This window comes from Triticum urartu, chromosome 3 (assembly GCF_003073215.2).
Source record: "Triticum urartu cultivar G1812 chromosome 3, Tu2.1, whole genome shotgun sequence".
NCBI lineage: Eukaryota > Viridiplantae > Streptophyta > Magnoliopsida > Poales > Poaceae > Triticum > Triticum urartu.
This window is the reverse complement of record NC_053024.1, coordinates 339,159,573-339,184,995: the sequence shown is the minus strand read 5'-3', so window position 1 is coordinate 339,184,995 and position 25,423 is coordinate 339,159,573. Positions and strand designations below refer to the sequence as shown.

The 25,423-nt window shown below is 42.7% G+C and overlaps 1 pseudogene; it reads right to left on the bottom strand.

The window, feature by feature from the left end:
* Positions 1 to 838: 838 nt before the first annotated feature.
* On the bottom strand, positions 839 to 20,384 carry LOC125546821 (annotated as a pseudogene).
* Positions 20,385 to 25,423: the final 5,039 nt, after the last annotated feature.

Below are 25,423 nucleotides of genomic sequence, written 5' to 3'. Positions count from 1 at the left end.
GTATATAGGGATTTTGGATTGCGATTTCCTTTTGGGGATCAGGCCGATTTGATGACAGGAATTTCCTTGTTTGTTGCAGCCTAAGATTGGGATTAGCCTACTCTTCTTCTATAACCGGGATCTTAGGACTCTCGTGCTTAATAAGTTGGCACCTCGCATCCTGCCAAAACCTAATCCTCTTATTCTCTAGCTAGAGTTGGGCTCCTTAAGAAGATATGATACTTCTACTTTTGACACCCTTTTTTCCTATTTTTAAACTCAAATTGATAAAGCCACCTAGCAAGTAGGAATAGTTTCGATTTTCTGGTTTGTTTTCTTTTGAGAATCAAACCTCTAATGGGTTTTTGCTACCAGGAGAAGGGAATGGCCTTGTTGATGGGGTCTATCTAAATAGAGAGGAACCTACAGGGCTGATTACTCGATCACTCCATTGTGATGACAATCACACCCATATTCTTTATTATTTCTAAATATAGATAACTGCCATCTCCCGGCATAAGAAGGAGTGACCCTAACGACAGCCCCTATAATAGTAGACAGCACGTTTTAAATCAGACTGGACGGAACAAAGAAAGATCTTTCCACACAAGAGTGGAAGGGATCCTTTAGAAATAGTTCTTAGCTCCAATCAAGCTTTCTCTGCTGTCTAGGATCGATAGTGCTATAGTGGAGACACTTTTCTCAAATAAGAATGGTGGTCACATTCCCTTTCTGGTGGTAGTCATTGTGGATCTCAAAAACAGGGATACCAAAAACGTGTCAATAATGACAACGCTGGGCGAAAAGGCTAAAGAAGAAAAACCTGTAGATTTGAATGCCACTTCCTTTGCTAAGATAGCTAGATTTGGATGTCCATTCCATAAGGTATAGCTGCATCTGACACTGAGTAGAAGTTACTAGCAGGATAGACAGGAAGCTCTGAAGGATGTACAATGCTTGGAGGGACAGAAGTTTCAAGAGAAATGGTCTCTTTTGTTGGGCATTTGTAGATGATGGTTGATACTGAAAACAATGCCTTCTTGACAGCTCTAGCATCACCAGTTATCTATTAAGCATAAAGATACATTCAAGATAACAATTAGCGGAATATAAGAAACAAAGAATAGATATTGAATAAAGAAAAAAAAGAGCAGAGCCTCATAACCGTCCTAATAGAGATAATACCACGTTCGTCTTGTTCTTTACGCCGATCCAACTCGTGCTTTTTTGGATGGATTTCACACGGAATCAAGGGAGGTGCGGGATACGACCCATATCACATTCCTGTGCCATAGCTTGCAAAATCAAATAAATCTATCGAAGCTAGGGTGCCAGGCCTATAAGAATCAGAAGAACAATCCACACTAATGTAACCGTAAAGAAATGGCGGCTCTAACATAGATTTTTCTCAATATGTCATGTTGTTGAAAAATCCTGTGGTAGCATGGGATGATCGGCACTTTAGTTTTAGTTATTGATTTACGCATCACGCATTAACTAATATTTATGGGGCTGGAGACTTCGCGAAAGCATGCACATAAATAGATGAATGAGATATTACAAGGCAAGGAGATACAGATCTGGGGGTTGACTCAGAACTTGTACATAGGTCAGCTCACTAATGGTTAATAACCAATAAATAATCAATCAAGAGATATGCACCAACAAACAACATTATACTAAAATAGTGTATTAGGCGGCAAATGGCACATAAGAGTTTAGACGATAGATTCTCTACAACAGGTAGGGACCGGGGGTTATACGCTCTTTTCTATAAACAAAGTAGGCTTGTGATTGTCCGCATCCATCACTCAATCATGCAATTCAAAGAAATGGTTTACTTATCTTCTTCTAAAGGATGGAATTGCTAGATTGTCAGTAATATCAATTGAGGAAGAAGCTAGTCCCACTTAAATTCGAAAAGAAGACCTCTATTGTGACAGAAGATTCCTCGCCCACAGCATCTCACTTATTGATTGTGACATAGCTCTCTATCTCCGCTCATAAGAAGATAGTGTTTCATTCACTCGCTCTAGAAACCATAGGAGCTACTATTCCCAAGTTTATTAAGAATGGGCACTCACTGGATTCAGGCTTCCACCGTTGTAGCTTCTCTTCGTAGTTCACTAGAATGTATCGAGCATGTTTCTACGAATCAGGAGGCTTTAGATAAATTGCTACGATTGCCAAGTCGAAAAAGAACTGGGCATGAAAGTGAAAGTGGAAAGAGAAGGGAGCGTGACTTGTTTCAAGAATTGGATGCCCTTGTTAAGGAAATCTAGTATAAAAAGGAGAAATTGGGCCTATTTATAACTTTTGGTACCTAACCACCTGAACTGGGAATAATGGCTAAAGATTGAAGGTTCTAAGCCATGTATCAGAGCTGGTTATTTGAGTATCGATGCTGTTGGAGTCTAGATTCCGACCAATCCACTTCACTTCGGAGGACATAACAGGTTAAGAAGAAATCGAGATCAGGCCCGTGGAAAGCACACACACGCCTGGGGAATGAATCCACTTTTTCATTCTCAATACTAGGGGGCTTCTCCGATCAATTGCTTTAACTGTTATTCCCCAGATTGGCAAAATGACCTTTCGTCTTGCTTCCGTAAAATAATAAAATGTGCTTTCGCCAGAAGAAGAAAAAAGAAGATAGCTTAGTAAATGGCATTCAAGTAAAGTCGAGAAAGAGGCCTTGCTTTCGCACAGGAAGGAAAGAATTGACTCGGGTAAGTAAGCCCTATTGGGGGATTAAGGGCTCGAGTACGATTAGAGCGCCTTTTTTTCTGCTGCGCAGGCTTACCATTTTAAATAGGGGGAAACAGGAGACTGTAGAAGATGAATATGGCTAGTCTACTGCTACTGTTTGATTGGCAATCTTTAGACTATAGGGATGAAGCAAAGGAGCATAACCTACCTGCAACTATGCTTTAAAGCAAAGAAATCTATTGAAATTCTCATTCCAGTCTGAGGGGATATCTGAAGCTACCGATCCGGGATCTCACTCAAATCCAAACCTAGCACTTTTGTATTTATTGCTTCTCCTTTTACAAGGTCCATAGCCGAGTAGAAGAGAAGAAAAGAGATTTCCTTATCTGCATGCCAGCTTTCATTCCTACTTTTCATGAAAGAAAGGTCAGTTGCTGCCAACAAGTCAACTAAACTTTCACAACTGTCACCTATCTTTAAGCACCTTCTAGGCCGCTTCCCAACCTAATGCATTCAAGTCTTCCTTCGGTACTGGTACTTCGGAATCAAGGGCCCAACAAGCGATATCAGGAGTCTTTGGACGAAGAACTCGCGGATAAGAAGGTTATTCCAAAACTATATAAAATCCATAGTCACGCTCAGCATGCGAAAGCTTGTAAAAATGACATCCCCTGCGAAAACCAATAGGATTTGTTGGGCCATCGAACACTAGTTTCTGGTTTCTCAAGACCTTGAGGCAAGGGCAGTTACGCAACATTTTCTCAATATTGAATGTGCATTTTTCCCGCATTTTTTCGATTCCACTTCTGTATCAGAAATTAGTGTCAAGGGATGGAGTTCCCGTTTCATTAACTAAGTCTCGCGTTGTTTGCTTGAGGAAGGGACGGCCGTAGCTAAATTTCCATTGCTAATATTACATGTTCCCACGAACAATAAAGAAATGAAGAAAAGGCTATTCCTTAGACACAGAGGTGGGATTAAGGCGTCATGCGGAACTCCAACAACATAGACCAGATGACTTATTTATTGAAAATAGGTTTAGGAGCCTGATCCTGGAGCTGAGCAAGCATGGGCGCGATCCACATCGAGTGGAACTACTATAACTATATCTGTGGAAGGAAGGTGGAAACTTCATCGAATCATAGTTAGGTGGCACCCATTCCGCAGTGGGCCGACGTCACACTGCCGCTTCAATAGCTAGCGGGTAATAATCAAAAAGTGAATCATCAACCACTCATTTAGAAGCCGCTCATGCAACAACGTTTAGGTAAATCCTTCCGCCCTTATTTTCTTTAGTCTAGTTGTTGGAGGCAATGCGCCTTGAACACACTACGTATACTAGCTGAGCTTTGTCCCTAATCGTGACTAGTTATTATTAGTTTCGATCAAATTTCCCCCTAGCCGGCAATGCCTCAGCTTCTCAAAATCTAGGAAGCTCTGAAAAAAAGTCATCATTATGAAAAGATACTAGTGCTACTAATAAGGGAAGCTACTTTTTCTAAGAAATGAATAAAGCAGAAAACTAAAGAAAGAGATCTTAAGTGGGTCCCGCGAGTAGTTTGTCTTGTTTCAGTTCGTACAAGAAGATACTTTCAGGGTTGCCCAAGAAGCGACGGGCCTATCTATTGGTGGTAGTAGTCCCACGGGAGGGGCAGGATTTCGGTGCCGTCAGCATGGGTCCGGCTATCGATCACAAGGGTCTAGATACGGGTCTCGAACGGAAAAGTATGCTACATATTGCTCTGCTCCAGTTCCCTCTGCTTACACCTGGTCAATTCGTTGATCGCCCCTTTTATTTCTGATTTTCAAAAGGGCCCCGCTCTCGTCTCTGCTGACGAAGCCTTTATCTCTGTCTCTGTTATCCTCGTACCCGCTGATCTCTTCGACTGATAGAGTCTATGCTATTGGTGAAGCTGGCTCTACGTCAACAACAGGATCTGCAAATGGATTTTCAACTAACAGCCTCTGCTTCAATTTGTGATGAAAGGTCGACTAGTTTTGACCGAATCTTCAATTATGCACCGGTAACTTTTTTCCATTTCCGGGGTCTAGAGGGGAAGACGAAGTACAGCCTAGTTCAGAGAGTCACGATTGAATCCAGGTTAATTCAGCAGCATCTAGAGCAATACTCCGATATTGATTTGATTCTCCGCTACCCACCAAGGTAGAAGACTGCTTGATCCGCAAAAGAAGTATGCTTTATTTGCTTATAGAACAAAAGTATACGCTTTTTCAGGGAAAGATAGATGGAATAGGGCATTCAGCAGTTTGAAGAGGTAGCCTTTTTCAGTAGCAGTCTTGTAAGCAAGCGCCGTACGTTCAATCTATACTGGCGAGAGTCTTTCCTCTTATAAAGCCTGAGCGCGTTGCATGACTTAATGCCAGCTCTTTATCATACATCTTCTGTAGAACCAATAAATAGAAGGGATATGTGTTAGCACATCTTGTTCGTGCTCTGCACCATGTTTTTCATGTATACCGGCAGCTAGCATCCCATCAGTAACCTACGGGCGAGATTTCTTGAGGGGGGCTGGCCATGGTTTTTTAACCCACCCTTTCATTCACTTAAGACCCAAAGCAGAAAAGGTTTGCAATCCATATACTGGAATTTGGTTCCACCGAAGTACAAGGACTAAACTGGTCGACTCCACCGCAGGGTGCGAGATGTTGAGCTTCCTCGACGCCTACTCTGGGTATCAGCAAGTCTATATGGCTGAGGAAGACAAAGAAAAAACTAGTTTTATCGCCCCTTCCTTCTGCTACAAGCGGATGCCCTTCGGTTTGATAAATGCCGGCGCCACATTTAAGCGCCTAATGAGCCTCATCCTCAGGTCTCAGTTGGGTCCTAATGCAGAAGTGTACGTTGACGACGCCGTCATCAAAAGCCGCTTGGCAGGGACTCACCCCAAAAACACCTCTTTTTTTTGCATCTTCCGAGCAGAACCAATTACTAGATCCTACTTCTAAGCTCTATGCTCTACTTGGGCCTTGCTCTCACTTATGGGTAGGAAGGACAATAAGCAGGAATTCATGTTGACTAACTATTCTATCCAGGCGGAAGTTGTATTCATAGGAAAGGTGGAAGGTTTTGCGCGTTGGTTGTATCGAATTTCCCTTTCTAATAGCATACACAAATAGATAAGAACGTTACGACGATGATAAGGTAAATGAAAACCTTTGATTTACCTTACCATCAGTTCTGTCTTATCTCTGTGCCTCCTCTAGCCATTTCATAATTGGATATCGTCATTCAAATCTGTTATGACAACTGTTTGGTAAGCAGGGATTCGAATCAAACAATAAATACCAACTCTAAGTGTGATGGATAGTACCTGGTGCCTAATTTCATGGTATCTTTCTTGGCGCCTACCACAGGAAAACCCCTCCTTCTTTTGGGAGGAAATCAAATGAGTAAAGGTTTCTGCCGACTCCACTCAAGGAACCACTCACTACTCAACTTGAAACCATGGACCTACCTCCTGCTTTTGACTTTCTTCTTTGTCCCAATTCATATCGAGCATGTCTTTCTCCATCTATAGATAGAGAGAATAGAGGATAGGGGCGCTCAAAGCAAATAGGATTCTGTATCTAATACTAATAGGTACTAACCGCATTCAAGATTGACTTGACCTCTTATTTTGGATAGGCAGAAATGCTTACGCCCTAGGGGTTTAAAGGGCCCACTCCCTTTGGTTGACTCATCAGGCTCACCACCTTTTGGAGCTCAACCAACAGTCAGTCTACTTAATCATAGTCATAATCAATACATTGCTATTGCTATCTATCGCCATACCCACAAGAGGGTAATTTATCCAACTCCCCGTGCGAAAGCAAGTCCCGCGTTAGCAATGATTTGAGTTGTTCCTTGAGAGCAGGCTTATGGCATTCCAGGTAAACATAACAATATGAGAGAGAACTTCATTTGGCTTATAAGTACTCGATTGAACCAATTGTTTTTTCATTTCCCAGTAGGTCACCTTGGGCCAGCTGCTGACTTTCTAGAAAGAGACAAGGAAGTCGATTCAACATAAGGGAAGAAAGCATATTTTAGGTTTACTCCTTCCATGTCTAGTAGGAGTGCGTGCTTCTTATTGCCTTTTGAGCAGTAGTTGTATACATTCCTCACTCAGTCTAATTAATTATCTTTCTCCCTACCCAAATACCAAGGGAGGTTTATGAGTCGTATCCTCCTTACGAGATAGCGGAAGTAGCATTAGCGGGAAAAGTAAGCTCCTTTTCAAGCCTTCTCTTTCGTAACCTTTTATTAGTTCCTTAGATGCCCTTAGCAAGAATGATGCAGGAGCAAGAAAGTCTATTTCCTCCGCCTTTCAAGAATCTTGCTATTCAAATAGCATAGTATAAAATGCAATCCATAAGTCATGCTGGTCAATCAATGACAATGATAAGCTCTATAAAAAAAAGAGTCTATTGCTCTTCGACACGTTTTATATCTACTTTAGTCATGCTTTATTGGAGTTATCTGACGCCAAGGAGGAAGGAATAGAGATTAGGATCCTAGCCTTGCTCCATTTGAAGTTCCTAAGAGAGGTTACAAAAGAAAGGGATGCTCAAACCAAGGTAGGGGGCATACCTGTGTGAAAATGGAGTGTAAAGCATATTCTAGATATTTCACTTCGAATTTCTTCCTCTTAAAAGAGTCATGTAGCGACCAGACCTCAAATAGTCTGATCTCTGTGCTCCGATGTCGTCCCTAGATCAGTAATGCTGACACCACACAATACTCGGAGGATTTATAGCAAAGTAGCAATCACACACTTATTACATCGAGTGTCTCAAAAGAGAACTTATTACAATAAATATGGCTTAAGGCCATCTAATAACGATAACAGCGGAAGGCTTGGAAGATAAGTGAGTCCATCAACTCCAATGGCATCATTGAGTATAGAACAACGACCTAAAAACTCCTTAATCATCGTCTGAAAAGTCTGCAACATTAACGTTGCAGCCCGAAAACGGGTCAGCACATGGAATATGCTGGCAAGGTAACACATAGAGAGTAATGGAATGAAACAGCTATACTATATGCATATTTGGCTGGTGGAAAGCTCTATGGTTACAGTTTTGCGTAAAGCCAATTTTTCCCTACTGCAAAGGAATAAATTTATTTAACTATCATGGTGGTTGTTAAACATTGAGAATGGTTGACAGCATTCTCAAGCCCAGTTAAACATCATCATTAAACATAACCCAACAAAATTAATTTAGAGTAACATGTTGAGATTCACATGAAAATCCAAGTAGTAGATACTCAAGATGTCCATAACCGGGGACACGGCTAACCATGATTAGTTCATTACACTCTGCAGAGGTTTGCACACTTTTCCCCACAAGACTCGATCGCCTCCGTTTGGTTTCTCGCACTACATGGTGTTTGAGAAAACGGATGACCGAGACATAGTCTTTCAGAAGCGCTAGCACCTTACGATCGGGTAGACCGTACCACCTACATCCCCTACATCTGCTAGTCTACCACTGTAAGAGTTTGCACAACTTAGTCAACTATGCTAGAGCCCATAATAGCTTGTGGCTGCACACGGAAGTTTCTAGTATGAATAGTCTCATGATCCCTTTGAGCCTGGGTGGCGGTCCATAAAAAAACAGGCAAGTCCTGGATTACCCAGGTGCCTCAATCCACCCAAATGTGTGTTTAAGTTGCCACCTTAGATAAACCATTAATTAACAAACTCACATCTGTCATGGATATCACTCACCCAATCCACGTCTACTAGCATAGCATGGCATAGTAAGCAAACGTAGAAGTAACCCCCAAAGGTTTGATATGAACAGGTAATAGGTACTACCTCAACTACTTCCCATCCCACAATTTAATTAGATCCTAATCATGCAATGTGTGAGGATTGATCTAATGCAATAAAACTGGGTAGTAGAAAAGGTATGATCAAAGTGTTACTTGCCTTGCTGATGATCCGCGAAACCTAACGATTCGAAGTAACAGGCGGCGCACTCCGGGTATTCTATCGCAGACAAACAAACGAGCATACAATAAGTACTCATCTAATGCACAGGTAAAACTCAAATAAGAGATCTAACCAGAAGGTTCAACTTACGAACTCCGGTTGGCAAAAAGAATCAAATCGAACAAAGCAACGAAAGTCAAACGGCGAAAGAAAACAACTTCGTTCTAGTAATCTAGATCTAGGGCAAATTTTACAGTAGCAAAATCTTGTTTAAGTTGGTTAAACGGATAGAGGGTTTTGAGACGAAACTCTAGGCGCTTGAATCGCCTGATTCCGATACACGAGCGAAAATTTATACTAAAATGAAAATCGGATCAGGAATCGCGATCAGAAAAATCACGGATTTAATCCGAGAAAAAGAAAAACGACGAACGCTCGCTAGAACGAACGAACGGACGAACGCTCGCTATTTAAATAAACCGGAAAAACCGATCTATTTTAAAAAACCAAATCTAAAAAAACCGTCAGAAAAACTGACAAAAAAACCGATCTACATTTTTTTTTTTAAAAAACGATGGCACGGAAGTCGAGGCGGCAGCGAACCTCGGCGGGGGCGGCGTCCGGAGACGGCGGCGGCGGCGGGCAGCGGCGGCGGCGGGCAGCGGCGACGGCGGCGCGTGGCGGCTGGGGCGGCTAGGGTTCTCCCGGGGGGGCTGGGGCGGCTTTTAAAGCCTGCCGGCCCAGAGTCCTATCCGGACACGGCCCAGTTAGGTCGGTTCACTTTTTTTTGTTTTTTCTGTTTTTTTTATTATTCCGCTCGGAAGAAAAATAAAAAGAAATACTAAACGGACTCGAAAAATTCCGAAACAAATTTTCACGGGCTTCTAAAATCAAGCCGCACAAGGTGAACATTTATTTGGGACCTAAATGCAATTTTGGAAAACGCACATTTTTCCTAAATTCAAATAAAACACCGAAAAACTCCGAAAAAAATCTTATTTGATTTTATTATTAAATACTCAATATTTCTTTATTTTGGGAAAGTCATTTTATTCCCTCTCTCATATTTTTTTAATAGAAATAATTGATGATAAAATATATAAAATCAATTGATCCTATTCTCAAAATTTGAGATTACTCAAATATGAAAATAACGAAATCCCCAACTCTCTCCGTGGGTCATTGAGTTACGTAGAATTTCTAGGATCAACCAAAATGCAAAATAAAATATGATATGCAATGATGATCTAATGTATAACATTCCAAATTGAAAATTTGGGATGTTACAAACCTACCCCCCTTAAGATGAATCTCGCCCTCGAGATTCGGGTTGGCTAGAAAATAGGTGAGGGTGGTCCTTGAGCAAGTCTTCCTCTCGTCCCCAGGTGGCTTGATCCTCTGTGTGGTGGCTCCACTGAACTTTGCAAAACTTGATAACCTTGCTGCGGGTAACTCGGCTGGAAAACTCGAGGATCTTAATTGGTTTCTCCTCGTAGGTCAAATCGTTATCCAACTGAATAGTTTCCAACGGCACTGTGTCTCTCAACGGTATGTCAGCCATCTCCGCGTGACATTTCTTTAACTGAGAAACGTGGAACACATCATGAACTCCTGACAATCCTTCAGGCAATTCCAACTTGTAGGCCACTTCTCCCATACGCTCCAAAACTCGATATGGTCCTACAAATCGTGGTGCTAACTTCCCTTTAACTCCAAAACGCTTCGTTCCCCGAAGTGGAGATACTCGAAGATAAGCTCTATCTCCAACTTCGTAAACTGTCTCCTTGCATTTAGAATCCGCGTAACTCTTCTGTCTGGACTGGGCTACCTTGAGCCTATCGCGAATCAACTTCACCTTCTGTTCAGACTCTTTAATCAAGTCAGGTCCAAACAACTGGCGGTCTCCAACTTCATACCATGACAACGGTGTCCTGCACCTCCTTCCGTACAAGGCTTCGAAAGGGGCCATCTTTAAACTGTTTTGATAACTGTTGTTGTAAGAGAACTCTGCATATGGCAAATTATCGTCCCAACTAGATCCATAATCAAGCGCACAAGCTCTCAGCATATCCTCCAAAATCTGATTGACTCTCTCGGTCTGTCCATCTGTTTGTGGATGAAAAGCTGTACTGAATTCTAGCCTAGTTCCCAAAGTTTCGTGCAACTGCTTTCAGATCTTTGAGGTAAACTAGGTTCCTCTATCTGATACGATACTCCTTGGAACTCCATGCAGACATACGATCCTGGTCATGTATATCTTTGCCAACTTAGCACTGGTGTAAGTGGTCTTTACTGGGATGAAATGAGCTACTTTCGTCAATCGATCAACTACAACCCAAATCGAGTCATAGCTTGAACGAGTCCTGGGCAATCCCGTGATAAAATCCATGCCTAGCTTATCCCACTTCCATTCGGGTATCGACAATGGTTGTAACAATTGGTTGTAACAATCCTGCTGGCTTCTGATGCTCTGCCTTTACTCTCTGACATACATCACAAACTGCTACATACTCCACAATATCCTTCTTCATTCCGGTCCACCAGAAAATATCCTTCAAATCCAAATACATCTTGGTATTTCCTGGGTGAATCGAATACGGTGTGTGCCTCTTGCAGAAATCAACTTCTGATCTCCGGGTCATTGGGCACGTAAACACGGTCTTCAAACCATAGGGTGTCGTGCTCATCTCACGAAATCCTTTAGCTTTTCCTTTGCTCAGTTTCTCCTTATATAGCAATCTCTTTGTCAGTTTCTGAGCTTCTCTGATTCTATCCATCAAAGTTGACTGAATCTCCAATGCTGCTACATAGCCTCTCGGAACTATTTCCAAACATAGTTCACGAAGATTTTCTGCTAACTCCTTGGGTATTTCTCCCGTCATTAACGTATTGACATGGCTCTTACGGCTTAATGCGTCAGCTACTACATTAGCCTTTCCGGGTGATAATGCAATTTCATATCATAATCCTTGATAGCTCCAACCATCTCCTTTGTCTGAGATTCAACTCCTTCTGTGTGAAAATGTACTTCAAACTCTTATGATCCGTGTACACCTCACAATGATTTCCAATGAGGAAATGTCTCCATGTTTCAATGCATGCACTACGGCTGCTAACTCCAAATCATGCGTGGAATAATTCAACTCATGAGGCTTCAGTTGTCTTGAGGCATATGAAACAACTCTCCCTTCCTGCATAAGCACTGCTCCAAGTCCTCGACGTGAAGCGTCGCAATACACCTCATAATCTTGGTCTGGTCTGGCAAAATCAACACTGGTGAGGTAACCAAACGTTTCTTCAACTCCTTCTTCAACTCCTGGAAACTAGCCTCACATTCCTCTGTCCATATGAACTTGGTATCTTTCTTCAACAACTCGGTCATAGGCTTCGCAATCTTTGAGAAATTCTCAATAAATCTCCGGTAGTATCCTGCAAGTCCAAGAAAACTCCGGATCTCTCCAACTGTTGTTGGGGCTTCCCACTTGGTCACGGTATCAACTTTAGTGGGATCAACTGCTATACCTTCTCCAGATATAACGTGTCTGAGGAATCCTACTTCCTTCAACCAAAACTCACATTTGCTAAACTTGGCATATAATTGATGTGCTCTGAGCTTTCCAAGTACCAAACGCAAATGCTCCTTATGTTCCTCTTCATTCTTCGAATAAACCAGGATATCATCAATGAACACTACGACGAACTTATCCAGAAACTCCATAAACACTTTGTTCATCATGTTCATAAAATAGGCAGGTGCGTTAGTCAGACCAAATGACATAACGGTATACTCATACAGCCCATACCTGGTGGTAAAAGCTGTCTTAGGTATATCCTGTTCTCGAATCTTCAACTGGTGGTATCCTGATCGCAGATCGATCTTGGAAAATACCTTAGCTCCTTGCAATCGATCAAACGGATCATTGATCCTTGGTAGTGGGTACTTGTTCTTGATCGTTACTTCATTAAATCCTCGATAATCTACAACCATCCTTAACGATCCATCCTTCTTCTCCACTAGAAATACTGGCGATCCCCAAGGCAAAGAACTTGGGCGAATATATCCCTTATCCAGTAACTCCTTAATCTGCTTCTTAATTTCCACCAAATCCTTTGGTGGCATCCTATATGGTCTCTTTGATATTGGCCCTGTGCCTGGCAATAGCTCAATCAAAAACTCAATATCTCTATCCGGTGGCATGCCTGGCAACTCTTCCGGAAATACATCGGGAAAATCCCTTACCACTGATACTTCCTCCTGCACAACTCCTATTAGGCAATTTACATGAGTCCACTTTGGCACATGCTAGGATACATACTTGATCCTTCTCCCTTCTGGTGTGGTAAGCAAAATTGACTTACTAGCACATTCAATATTCCCTTCATACTTTTATAACCAATCCATGCCTAATATCACATCCAATCCTTGAGATTCCAATACTATTAGGTCTGAGGGAAAAACATAGTTACCAATCCTTAATGGTAACTGATCACACCATAGACTAGCCACATACTCTGCTCCAGGCGAGGTACTAACTAACGTGGGTGACCTAAGGGCTTGGGTTGGTAGGTTATACTTATCCACAAATCCCCTTGAGATGTATGAATGTGATGCACCAATATCAAAAAGAACGAGTGTAGTAAATGACTTAACCAAAAACTTACCTATTACTGCATCAGGCTGAGCTTCAACCTCCTCCACACTAACGTGGTTCACCTGTCCCCTGTTGAAAGGGTTCGGCTTCTTCCCAGAACTTCCATTGCCATTTTGGCCTTCAGGACATTCATTGGCATAATGTCCGGTTTTCTGACACTTAAAACAAGTGACTTGGCTCAGGTCCTTCTTGGCTGGGGTTGAGGGGTTGGTGCGGTTCTGGCCGTTGCTTCCTCCATTGCCATTTCCATTCTTGGTGCCATTGTGATTGTGCGAGCTACCTCCTCCATGGGTATGCTGAAAATGTCCTCCAGGTCTAGGGGTAAAACGTGGCTTCTGCTGAGCTCCTGAAGTGTACTTTCCTTGTCCATACTTCCTCTTGTGATTCTCAATTTGTTGCTGCTTCCCTTCAATCATAAGAGCACGATCTACCAACTCCTGGTAGTTGTTGAAGGTGGCTACCATCAACTGCATGCTCAACTCATCATTTAGTCCTTCTAGAAACTTCTCCTGCTTCGCTGCATCCGTAGCGACGTCATATGGTGCATAACGTGCTAACTTACTAAATTCCTCCACATACTGGCCAACTGTCCGTCCTCCTTGGCGCAAGTTGCGAAACTCACGCTTCTTCATGGCCATAGCTCCTGCTGAAACATGGGCAGTACGAAAAGCCTGCTGAAACTAGTCCCATGTGATAGTGTCAACTGGGAAAGTGGTGGTGAAATTCTCCCACCATGATGCTGCTGGTCCTTCTAGTTGATGTGCGGCAAACTTCACCTTCTCCGCGTCTGTGCATCCTACTGTGGTCAACTCCGTAGCTGTCTTGCGGAGCCAATCATCTGCTAGTATCAGCTCGGTGCTACTAGAAAACACCGGCGGATTCAGCCTAAGAAAACGGGCTAAGTGGTCAACAGGTGGTGGTGGTGGTGGGTTGTTGTTGTTGTTCCCCTTATTCTGATTCTGGACTAGCAACTGCATCAATGTATTCTGCTGCTGGATCAACTGGGTGAGCTCCGGTGGAAAGGTAAATCCGGGGTCACGTCTCAGAGGCATCTGAGGGTTTAGAAAACATGAGATATAAGAATAGAGGGGGTCTAAAGAGAAAACACTACACATATGCACATGAGGCAAAAGCAAACAATTCACTTCAATCAATCAAACAAGGGCATACAATTGCTCTAACTATCGCAAAAGTGCTCGGACTACTATATTTACATGGTGGACTACTACTACTGATGAGGTGGTCTACTAGAAATATTCTTCAGTTGCAGACTCCATGATATCTGCTCCAGCTTCATCAACATAGTCATCATCGCTACTATCTGGTTCCGAGTCGGTGCCGTCGATGATGATGTAGTCTTCCAGGCTAATCTCCTGGGGTTCTTCGTCTTCATCTACTGGCGTAGGGCCTCCCATAAATATTCCAATCTTCTTGATTAGGTCGTCATTCTTCTCCACCAATACTTCAATTCCCTCTTCATAATCTTCACGTGTAGCCTTGAGTTCTTCCTCCAGTTCCTTGATTCTAGTCTTAGCCTTCTTCAAATCTATCATGTCGGCGCACATCTGGTTCTCCTGTCGTCGAATGTGCTGTTTTAGCTCTTGGATAAAAGCTGCAATTGATCTATCCTTCCTGGTGCTGATCATCTCCCAGTGCTCATCTCGGCGCCCACAAATCTGGTAGATAGTATCCTTGAGATCCTTGCGGTAGACATCTCCAATGCGTCCCATGGCGATGTGAGCTGCCATGCTCTTTCCTAGACTCCAAGTTGGTGCATCAAAAGAAAACTCTATGGGCTCGGTGACTGGCATGAACGTCCTTCCTGGAACTTGAACTTGAATCTTCAGGTATAGTGGCGTTGTAGGTTCCCGTGAAGCTTGGTACTCCTATGTTCAGGTATCTACTGACTTCCTTCAAGTGTCGTCCAAAGGGTGTATCTTCATCCGGTTGTGTGAACTTGTTCCTTGCATCCGCCATCCTAAAGAGTAGAAAAGATGAGAGGTCAGAAGAGAAGAGAGTGAATAGTGATCTAGGTCTTTAACTTAGTGGTCGTGTCCTACAGTCAGCGTGTGCTCTGATACCATCTCTGTAGCGACCAGACCTCAAACAGTCTGATCTCTGTGCTCCGGTGTCATCCCTGGATCAGTAATGCTGACACCACACAATACTCGGAGGATTTATAGCAGAGTAGCAATCACACACTTATTACATCGAGTGTCTCAAAAGAGAACTTATTACAATAAATATGGCTTAAGGCCATCTAATAACGATAACAGCGGAAGGCTTAGAAGATAAGTGAGTCCATCAACTCCAACGGCATCACTGAGTATAGAACCACGACCTAAAAACTCCTTAATTGTCGTGTGAAAAGTCTGCAAGATTAACGTTGCAGCCCGAAAACGGGTCAGCACATGGAATATGCTGGCAAGCTAACACATAGAGAGTAATGGAATGAAACAGCTATACTATATGCATATTTGGCTGGTGGAAAGCTCTATGGTTACAGTTTTGCGTAAAGCCAATTTTTCCCTACTGCAAAGGAATAAATTTATTTAACTATCATGGTGGTTGTTAAACATTGAGAATGGTTGACAGCATTCTCAATCCCAATTAAACATCATCATTAAACATAACCCAACACAATTAATTTAGAGTAACATGTTGAGATTCACATGAAAACCCAAGTACTAGATACTCAAGATGTCCATAACCGGGACACGGCTAACCATGATTAGTTTATTACACTCTGCAGAGGTTTGTGCACTTTTCCCCACAAGACTCGATCGCCTCCGTTTCGTTTCTCGCACTACATGGTGTTTGAGAAAACGGATGACCGAGACATAGTCTTTCAGAAGCGCTAGCACCTTCCGATCGGGTAGACCGTACCACCTACATCCCCTACATCTGCTAGTCTACCACTGTCAGAGTTTGCACAACTTAGTCAACTATGCTAGAGCCCATAATAGCTTGGATATCACTCACCCAATCCATGTCTGTCATGGATATCACTCACCCAATCCACGTCTACTAGCATAGCATGGCATAATAAGCAAACGTAGAAGTAACTCCCAAAGGTTTGATATGAATAGGTAATAGGTACTACCTCAACTACTTCCCATCCCACAATTTAATTAGATTCTAATCATGCAATGTGTGAGGATTGATCTAATGCAATAAAACTGGGTAGTAGAAAAGGTATGATCAAAGTGTTACTTGCCTTGCTGATGATCCGCGAAACCTAACGATTCGAAGTAACATGCGGCGCACTCCGGTATTCTATCACAGACAAACAAACGAGCATACAATAAGTACTCATCTAATGCACAGGTAAAACTCAAATAAGAGATCTAACCAGAAGGTTCAACTTAAGAACTCCGGTTGGCAAAAAGAATCAAATCGAACGAAGCAACGAAAGTCAAACGGCGAAAGAAAACAACTTCATTCTAGTAATCTGGATCTAGGGAAAATTTTATAGTAGCAAAATCTTGTTTCAATTGGTTCAATGGATAGAGGGTTTCGAGACGAAACTCTAGGCGCTTGAATTACTTGATTCCGATAAACGAGCAAAAAGTAATACTAAAACGAAAATCGGATCAGGAATCGTGATCAGAAAAATCGCGGATTTAATCCGAGGAAAAGAAAAACGACGAACGCTCGCTAGAACGAACGAACAGACGAACGCTCGCTATTTAAATAAACCGGAAAAACCGATCTATTTAAAAAACCGAATCTAAAAAAACCGTCGGAAAAACCAACAAAAAAACCGATCTACAATTTTTTTTTAAAAAAACCGATGGCACGGAAGTCAGGGCGGCGGCGGCAGCGGCGGCGCGTGGTGGCGGCGCATGGGGCGGGGCGGGCGGCTGGGGCGGCTAGGGTTCTCCCGGGGGGCTGGGCCGGCTTTTAAAGCCTGTCGGGCCAGAGTCCTTTCCGGACACGGCCCGGTTAGGTCGGTTCACTTTTTTTTGTTTTTTTAATTATTCCACTCGGAAGAAAAATAAAAAGAAATACTAAACGGACTCTAAACATTCCGAAACAAATTTTCACGGGCTTCTAAAATCAAGCCGCACAAGGTGAACATTTATTTGGGAGCTAAATACAATTTTGGAAAAGGCACATTTTTCCTAAATTCAAATAAAACACCGAAAAACTCCGAAATAAATTCTTACTTGATTTTATTATTAAATACTCAATATTTCTTTATTTTGGGGAAGTCATTTTATTCCCTCTCTCATATTTTTGTAATAGAAATAATTGATGATAAAATATATAAAATCAAATGATCCTATTCTCAAAATTTGAGAGAACTCAAATATGAAAATAACGAAATCCCCAACCCTCTCCGTGGGTCATTGAGTTGCGTAGAATTTCTAGGATCAACCAAAATGCAAAAGAAAATATGATATGCAATGATGATCTAATGTATAACATTCCAAATTGAAAATTTTGGATGTTACAAGTCAAGTCTGCAGGGTTCCCTAAATTCCCCAGGAATCAAGTGGGACCGGGAGATCGTTGTTCATTCGGTGGTTGGCCCTCCCCCTAATAAGTACCTACCAAGAATTGGGCCAGTTAGTTCAAGCGGTACCAAATCACAAAGAACAGTTGAGTTTTCTAATTCATCTATTATTCTATTTTTTGCATTTCTAGAATAGCGTTGGAGCCGGGACACACATTTCTGCCCGAGTTCCAATAGCAAACCAAATACGTTATCATGGAAAACGAGTTTCGCCAACACAGAAGAGTTTGTGGTCTTTTTATTTTCACATGAGTTTCACATATGTGATGGTTGGTTGGGAGGGTACGGCAAATGACTCTAGAATCTTTCTGGATACAACCACTGAACCGGAAAATGGCAACTATCGTCACCAAGAAAATACTATCTTGTGGACTCAGGCTCTACGTTTATGCCTTAAGGTCTTTCTCCTTACCGTGGGGAGCGGTACCACTTGCGTGATTCTAGAGAAGAAGGCGGTGTCCTGACTACAAGGCGGTTAAATTCCACTGGTGCTTGCTAGCCAGTCAAGAACGACTCGAAGACCATGGGAAGGTCTTCATGCTACGCCGAAGACGACGATGGCTCCATACCGGGTGGTAATACACAAGTATAGGATTTCCTGTAATGATGTGAAACTGTATATTTCAGAGAAATAGCTCAGTTCGAGAGGAAGGCGGAAACAGTTCCGATTTTATGAACCTGATTCCTATTCATTTACCGGTAAAGGAAGGAATTTTTATCTATTTCTCGAGGCAATTATACTCATATCGACAATATGAACTGCATGAGAATTAGCATATAGAAAGAAAGCTTTACTGAATACAGGTCTAGTAGGTATAGAGCCGTAAGCATGGTGGGGGTGCCGGTGCTTAGGCAGATGCCCCATTGTTCATGATGTTGCAATGAATCCAGTGGATCATCCTCATGGAGGAGGTGAGGGGCGCACGAAAGGAGGTAGACCTTCGGTGTCACCTTGGGGAAAGCTCACCAAAGCAGGATTTCGGGCAGTAGTAGGGGTGGTGAAACTTTAAATGTCCAATGCCACCAATTTTTCTGCTCAAGTTAGAACTTAGTTTTTTGAAGTGAATTGGCCAGTTCCTTTTAAAAGGAGACTGGTTTATTTTTATAAGCGATTGGCTTCACTTTAGATTTTTTATCGTAATTTCTCTTTTATTTATGGGTTGTAATTTATTATTTCGATTTTTGATAAACAAAACGAATCCAAGCCCGACAAGTAGAATTCCATTCGGTACCTTTGGGGTTTTCTTTTTCCTTCTGGATGACGACGTCACTGCATCTCCTTATTGTTATTGTGATGGTGACGAGGAACAAAGGGCCGGGGAGATCATCGAAATTACTTCTAGCCCGGAGCCAGAGGGGGTCGTCGACACAACGCCAACCCTGGTGGTGGGGCACTTTGAAGGTCTGGAGACCCTCCTTGAGATTCCCCCTTTACCGGAAACGCCACCCGCAGGTCCTTCCTTAGCTCCAGAAGAAAGGGAGCAAGCCCCCTGGCCTAAACCTTGATCCATCCCAGAGTAGCCGCCAGCTGGACGGCGGCGAATGGGGGGCAAACTCCTCAAAACGAAGTTCTACTTTGTCTTCGGAATAATTGGAAGAATCAGACTCTAAGTTTAATGTAGGAGTAGAGTCTTTAGAGGCTCGCTTAGAAGGAATAAAGAGAAAAAAGCAACAGCAAGTGTTCGGGGCTTCTCCTTTTGAGACCGCGAAAGCAGAGCTGGTTACGTCCATTGGGGAAAATTCCCAGTTTCGTGTGGGACTGCTTTTGTCTCTGGATGTCAAATGCCCCTTGACGGGAATACGGGAGGCTCTTGAAAATATGATAGAGGCCATCTTGAAATGCCAAGGGAAGCCCACAGACTCCCTAACATCTCTACTCGACCTAAAATGCGATCTCGAGGACCCCGAAAAACTCAAGACCGCTCTCCGTCCATATTTAGGACGGTTAGGGAGATTTTTTAAGAAATAAAAACCTTCTGTCGATTTATCCACACTTCCATGACTTCTAGAGGAAAGCTAACTACTTGCTGGCTAGGAGCTGTATGAGCGGTAACGTCCACGTACGGCTCCGTGAGAAGGTGGACGGAAATGGCCTTGTTGTACCTCACTCCCGTCTTCAATGGGGTCTATTCTTTTTTTAGGAGAGTATGCCAATATGATCTTAATGAGGTGCGGGGCTTTGCATCTGACATTCGTTGGGCTTTCCTCTACGGGAGCCCGCGTCCCAGCCTTTTTGTGCAATAAACCCCTCCGGCCGAAGACTAGTGATAGGTGGTCCCGCGGAGCTTTCGGAGAAGGGTAGCCTAGTGTGTAAGCACAGCAATGAACCGCGGCGAACCCTCAGACGACCCTTCTAAGATATGGGGGGAGATCCTCAGTAGTGGTGACCCTTTGACTCTTCCATTGACTTATATATGTACCGAATGCTCATACGGGAAAGTGAACTCCTGGGTCTGGAACCTGGGGTGGTTGCTCCGAGAAAAAATCCTTTCTTTCTCGTCCACTCTAGGGGGTGCGGACACACCTGCGCGGATTACAGGTGACGGTTACAAGAATGGCGGGGAAGTGAAGAGTACCCGACGACATTCAGGGATGAATGTAGACCCATCGGGCGGGATAATCATTCCGGTCCTGGGAGAGGTGGCGACACCAGTCTGAGTTGAGGGAAGCCAGCCAATTGAGTCACTGAAACGACCGCAGGAGGCGCACCCTAAGCCCAGCTTCTCGGAGCTGCTATTGCGAAATACAGCTTCCTTAATATCCAAATTTCAACAAGGGGGCTGGGCTGCTCGCCTTCATAGAAAGGCGACCGGACCTAGATTAGATGTTCGCCTTTTTATAGGATAGAAAGAGAAGGTAAAGGGTGGGTTTGGAGATTCTTGAAAGAATGCATGGCTTCCTCATATTCTGCTTCAATAGAAGCCCTTAAAATCCTGCTGCTATGGCAGCAAGGGTTATCCATTTCATAGGCGAGGGTGGGGGGGAAGCAAGCCGAACCTCTAATCGACCCGGACACGTAAAAAATTCTCGGCGCCAAGAGAAAGACGAGATTCAGTAATTAATTCAGTGAGTGCTTTATTTTATAAGAAGAGCGTCGGCTTGGAAGAAGAAAATGAAATACGAACAACCGCGCTGGTTGTAATAGATCGACTTGAATGCGTCTTCTTGCTCCAGCATTCAAGTTCCATTTCAAGGGAGGACGACGTACCATGATACTTTCTATTTTGTCGAGCCCTGCTTTGGTCTCTAGTTTGATGGTTGTACGTTCTAAAAATCAGGTACATTCCGTTTTGTTTGCCATCCTAGTCTTTTGCAACACTTCTGGTTTACTTATTTTGTTAGGTCTCGACTTCTCCGCTATGATCTCCCTAGTAGTTCATATAGGAGCTATTGCCGTTTCATTCCTATTCGTGGTTATGATGTTCAATATTCAAATAGCGGAGATTCACAAAGAAGTATTGCGCTATTTACCAGTGAGTGGTATTATTGGACTGACCTTTTGGTGGACAGGCCACGGGCTTGCGAAAGAAAACAGCAGGAGCTCCACGAACTCGCTCATGGTGGTCGTGCACAATCTCAACCAGAGCGATGCCTACATGCACGAATTTGCAAGGGAAAGGAGGAGTTTGCGAGAGGAGCTCATGAGGGGCTCGAATTTGTTGGCAGGGAGGTCGGAGATGCAGTGAAGACGGCTTGGGGATGCGCTGATCCCCGGTGTCTATGAAAAAGAGGAAGCAGAGAAGACGACGTCGTCGGCCTTGGGTCCTTCCGGCTCCTGGCCTTGATGGAAGATGATGAAGACGACGTAGGCGAGCCGACCAGGAGCGAAGACAACAAAGGAGGAGGCTATGGCCGTGGCGGAGCCATGGGAGTGCTCCGGGAGCTCTCTGGTCTCTGTCTCTTGAGGAAGAAGGAGTAACATGGGAAGGGAAAGGGTGGCAGCGGCGAGAGGGAAACCCTAGGGGGGCTCGACTGGGCTTTATAGGAGGGACGAGGCGCGGCTCGGCTGGCTGCCTCGGTGGCCATGTGCGGCAACGTGCAGTTTTACTGTGAGAGGGGAAAAGCAACGGGAGGAGGAAGAAAGGTGAGGTGGAGAGAATGACATGCGGGCCCGGGGGAAGTGAAGCGGGCTGCCACGCTGGAAAACTACCAAGGGCAACTGGTCACCTGCGGGCTGCTGCTAGTTGGGCTGGAGGAAGCCCAGGTGGCTACGCTTGGAGGTAGGCCATCTTCCCTTTTGTTTCTTCTTGTAGAAATTTAAACCTCTAGGTTTAGAAAAGGAAAAGGCCAGTGAGTTTGGAAAGGAATATGAGATATGCAAATATATGCCTATACTCCTGGGAATAGGTTCTACTAGAATCAATTTCCCTAGCAATTTTTTAGAGGTAGAACAATAATTAAAGTTTGAATTAAATTCAAACTTGAGCCATTTTTGAACCCAACCAAAACATATTCAAATGACCCTAAATTTGGCAGAGAGGGTGTAGGCATGGTGCACTAGCATCAGGAAAAGAATGAACATTAATGGTGCAGGGAAGAACACACTTGCATAAAGGAGTAAAAGAAGAGGAAGAAGAAGGTGATGGTGCATGGCTAGGTTTGAGAGAGATAGCAAGGGGGGTTGATACATACAACATGAATAGAGCAAGACAACATCATGAAAAATGCACTGCAGATGGTGATTATGATGAAATGCAAAATGACAAGAGGCACAATGCAATGTAAACAATGATGATCATGAAGCGCAAAATATGACAAGGCACTCAACATGGTCATGGCATCAAGATAGAGGAATGAAATATGCAAAAGAATTATGATAATGCAACAAACAAAATAAACACGCGGCAACAACTAAAATAAATGGAAGGCGTCTGGAGCATCGGTCTCGGGGCGTGACAACTCTCCTCCACTAACAAGAGATCTTGTCCCGAGATCTTAGGAACGAGACGGAAGAGAAAGAGGATGAGGTGAAATAAGAACGCAAGAGAGAAGATGAACGAGATCGAGAGCACTCGGGTAGAAAAGAGGAACAACGATTATGTCGAGAATCAAAGGCTTAAGTAGTAAGATGGACTCTAAAACCACTCCGGTTAGAACAAGATAGAAAAGGAATAAGAACGAAATAATTCGGATATCATCCAAGTAGAAAAGTAAACAGAGATTGGCAAGAAAGGACTTCAAAAGAGGACTTGACACTCCTGTAAAATGGATAAGCAAGGATTAACTAGATGATGGGTGAAAAGAGCAACATCACGGTTCCTCCGGAATGGGAGAATAGAAGGTAAATCATTGGAAGGAAAAGAAAGGGGGAAAACAAAAGACAACTTCCACCATAATGGAATTGAGAAGCAACCTTGCAAGGAAGTATCGAACGGAATTGTTGGAAATTCAACAATGAAAAGAATAAGCTTGTTCTGGGCTTATGGAAAAACATCTCAAAACTTGAGGTGAAATTATGCCACAACCAAATGCTTGAATAGCCGAGAAGAACGAAGAAATTCAAAACTCCACTTCAAAAGAATACGGAGAATTACTTGCACTTCGAGACGCATGAAGAAAAAAAATACTTGAGCTCCTCCAAAAGAATCTTGATGAACTCTTGAAGATTGAATTAAATCCATTATGAACCACCGTGAAGAATACTAGTAAACAAAGGATTAACAAACGAATGTTGAAAAGAACAATATTTAGCCTTGCAATGATTTAGATTGAGCTTCACGACAAGACAACCGAGAAAAACTTAGAACTCCGGATAAGAAAAGATGAACAACTTAGAAGCGAGAAATTATTCATCTAAACAATCTCTGAAGGAAGGAATTACTTGACCACGATGAAATGAGAATAAGAATTACGTTATGCTTATCCTCATCAAATTTAATTGATGACTAACAGATTTTGCATGCAACTTATTCCTCTTGAAAAGGATTAAGAAGAGATATAGCGCAAACTTAAGGAAGCTCTTCAACAAATCAGCGATAGGATTTGGAAAGCATGAATTAATTCATACGATAACAAAGGAGGAGGAATCTTGAACGAGCCACTGTGAGAATTGAAATGGATGATGAAAAGAGAATAAATCACCGGGAAGAATTAAAAGAACAAATGTACTTGAGGGGATTTAGATACAAGAGAATGAAGAGATCACGCATTGATTAAAGAAAACCTAAACAAATCACTGGAAGAATTTGAGAACGCGAAAAGAATGCCATGAATGAAAAATTCTTCTGAAGTGACGGCCTCCGGTGAAACAAAAAAGAAAACAACTCCTGATATACTCCAGATGGGTAAGAAAAGAATTTTTGACAAACAGAATAATTTGAGAGGATAACATGAATCTAGAACCACGAATCTTCGAGAGAATGGACAAGATTTAGAGGAAAACTCTTCTTCGGTCTTCAAATGTTGAGAATGACGATGAGGAACACCACAAAAATTGTTGAGATACTCCGAGAGAATGAAAAGCGAAGAGGTTGAGCCAACAATTAAAATAATTCGAAATCGATCTTGGGAAAGCATCTGACTAATGAAATTCATTCTTACGTCAAACTTTGAAAAGAATTTGAGAATAACTCCGGGAAAATTAGAAGAGTCAGGTAAGATCTTGGGAAAAGACCTGTGGGATAGGGCCCATGCTACCTCTTGAGCACTGCGTTGGTTTTCCATTTAAGAGGAAAGGTGATGCAGTAAAGTAGCGTAAGTATTTCCCTCAGTTTTTGAGAACCAAGGTATCAATCTAGTAGGAGATCACGCTCGAGTCCCACGCACCTACACAAACAAATAAGAACCTCGCAACCAATGCGATAAAGGGGTTGTCAATCCCTTCACGGTCACTTACGAGAGTGAGATCTGATAGATATGGTAAGATAATATTTTTGGTATTATTATGATAAAGAGAAATAAAGATGCAAAGTAAAATAAACGGCAATAGAAATAACTAAGTATTGGAAGATTAATATGATGGAAGATAGACCCGGGAGCTATAGGTTTCACTAGTGGCTTCTCTTAAGAGCATAAGTATTACGGTGGGTTCTAACAATTGATAGAATTGAGCATAGTTATAAGAATATCTAGGTATGATCATGTATATAGGCATCACGTCCGAGACAAGTAGACCAAAATGATTCTGCATCTACTACTATTAATCCACACATCGACCACTATCCAGCATGCATCTAGAGTATTAAGTTCATAAGAACAGAGTAATACTTTAAGGAAGATGACATGATGTAGAGGGATAAACTCATGCAATACGATATAAACCCCATCTTTTTATCCTCGATGGAAACAATACAATACGTGTCAGTTCCCTTTCTGTCACTGGGATCGAGCACCGCAAGATTGAACCCAAAGCTAAGCACTTCTCCCATTGCAAGAAAGATCAATCTAGTAGGCCAAACCAAACTGATGATTCGAAGAGACTTGCAAAGATAAACCAATCGTACATCAAAGAATTCAGATGAGAATCTAATATTGTTCATAGATAATCTGGATCATAAACCCACAATTCATCGGATCTCGATAAACACACCGCAAAAGAAGATTACATCGAATAGATCTCCAAGAAGATCGAGGAGAACTTTGTATTGAGATCCAAACAGAGAGAAGAAGCCATCTAGCTAATAACT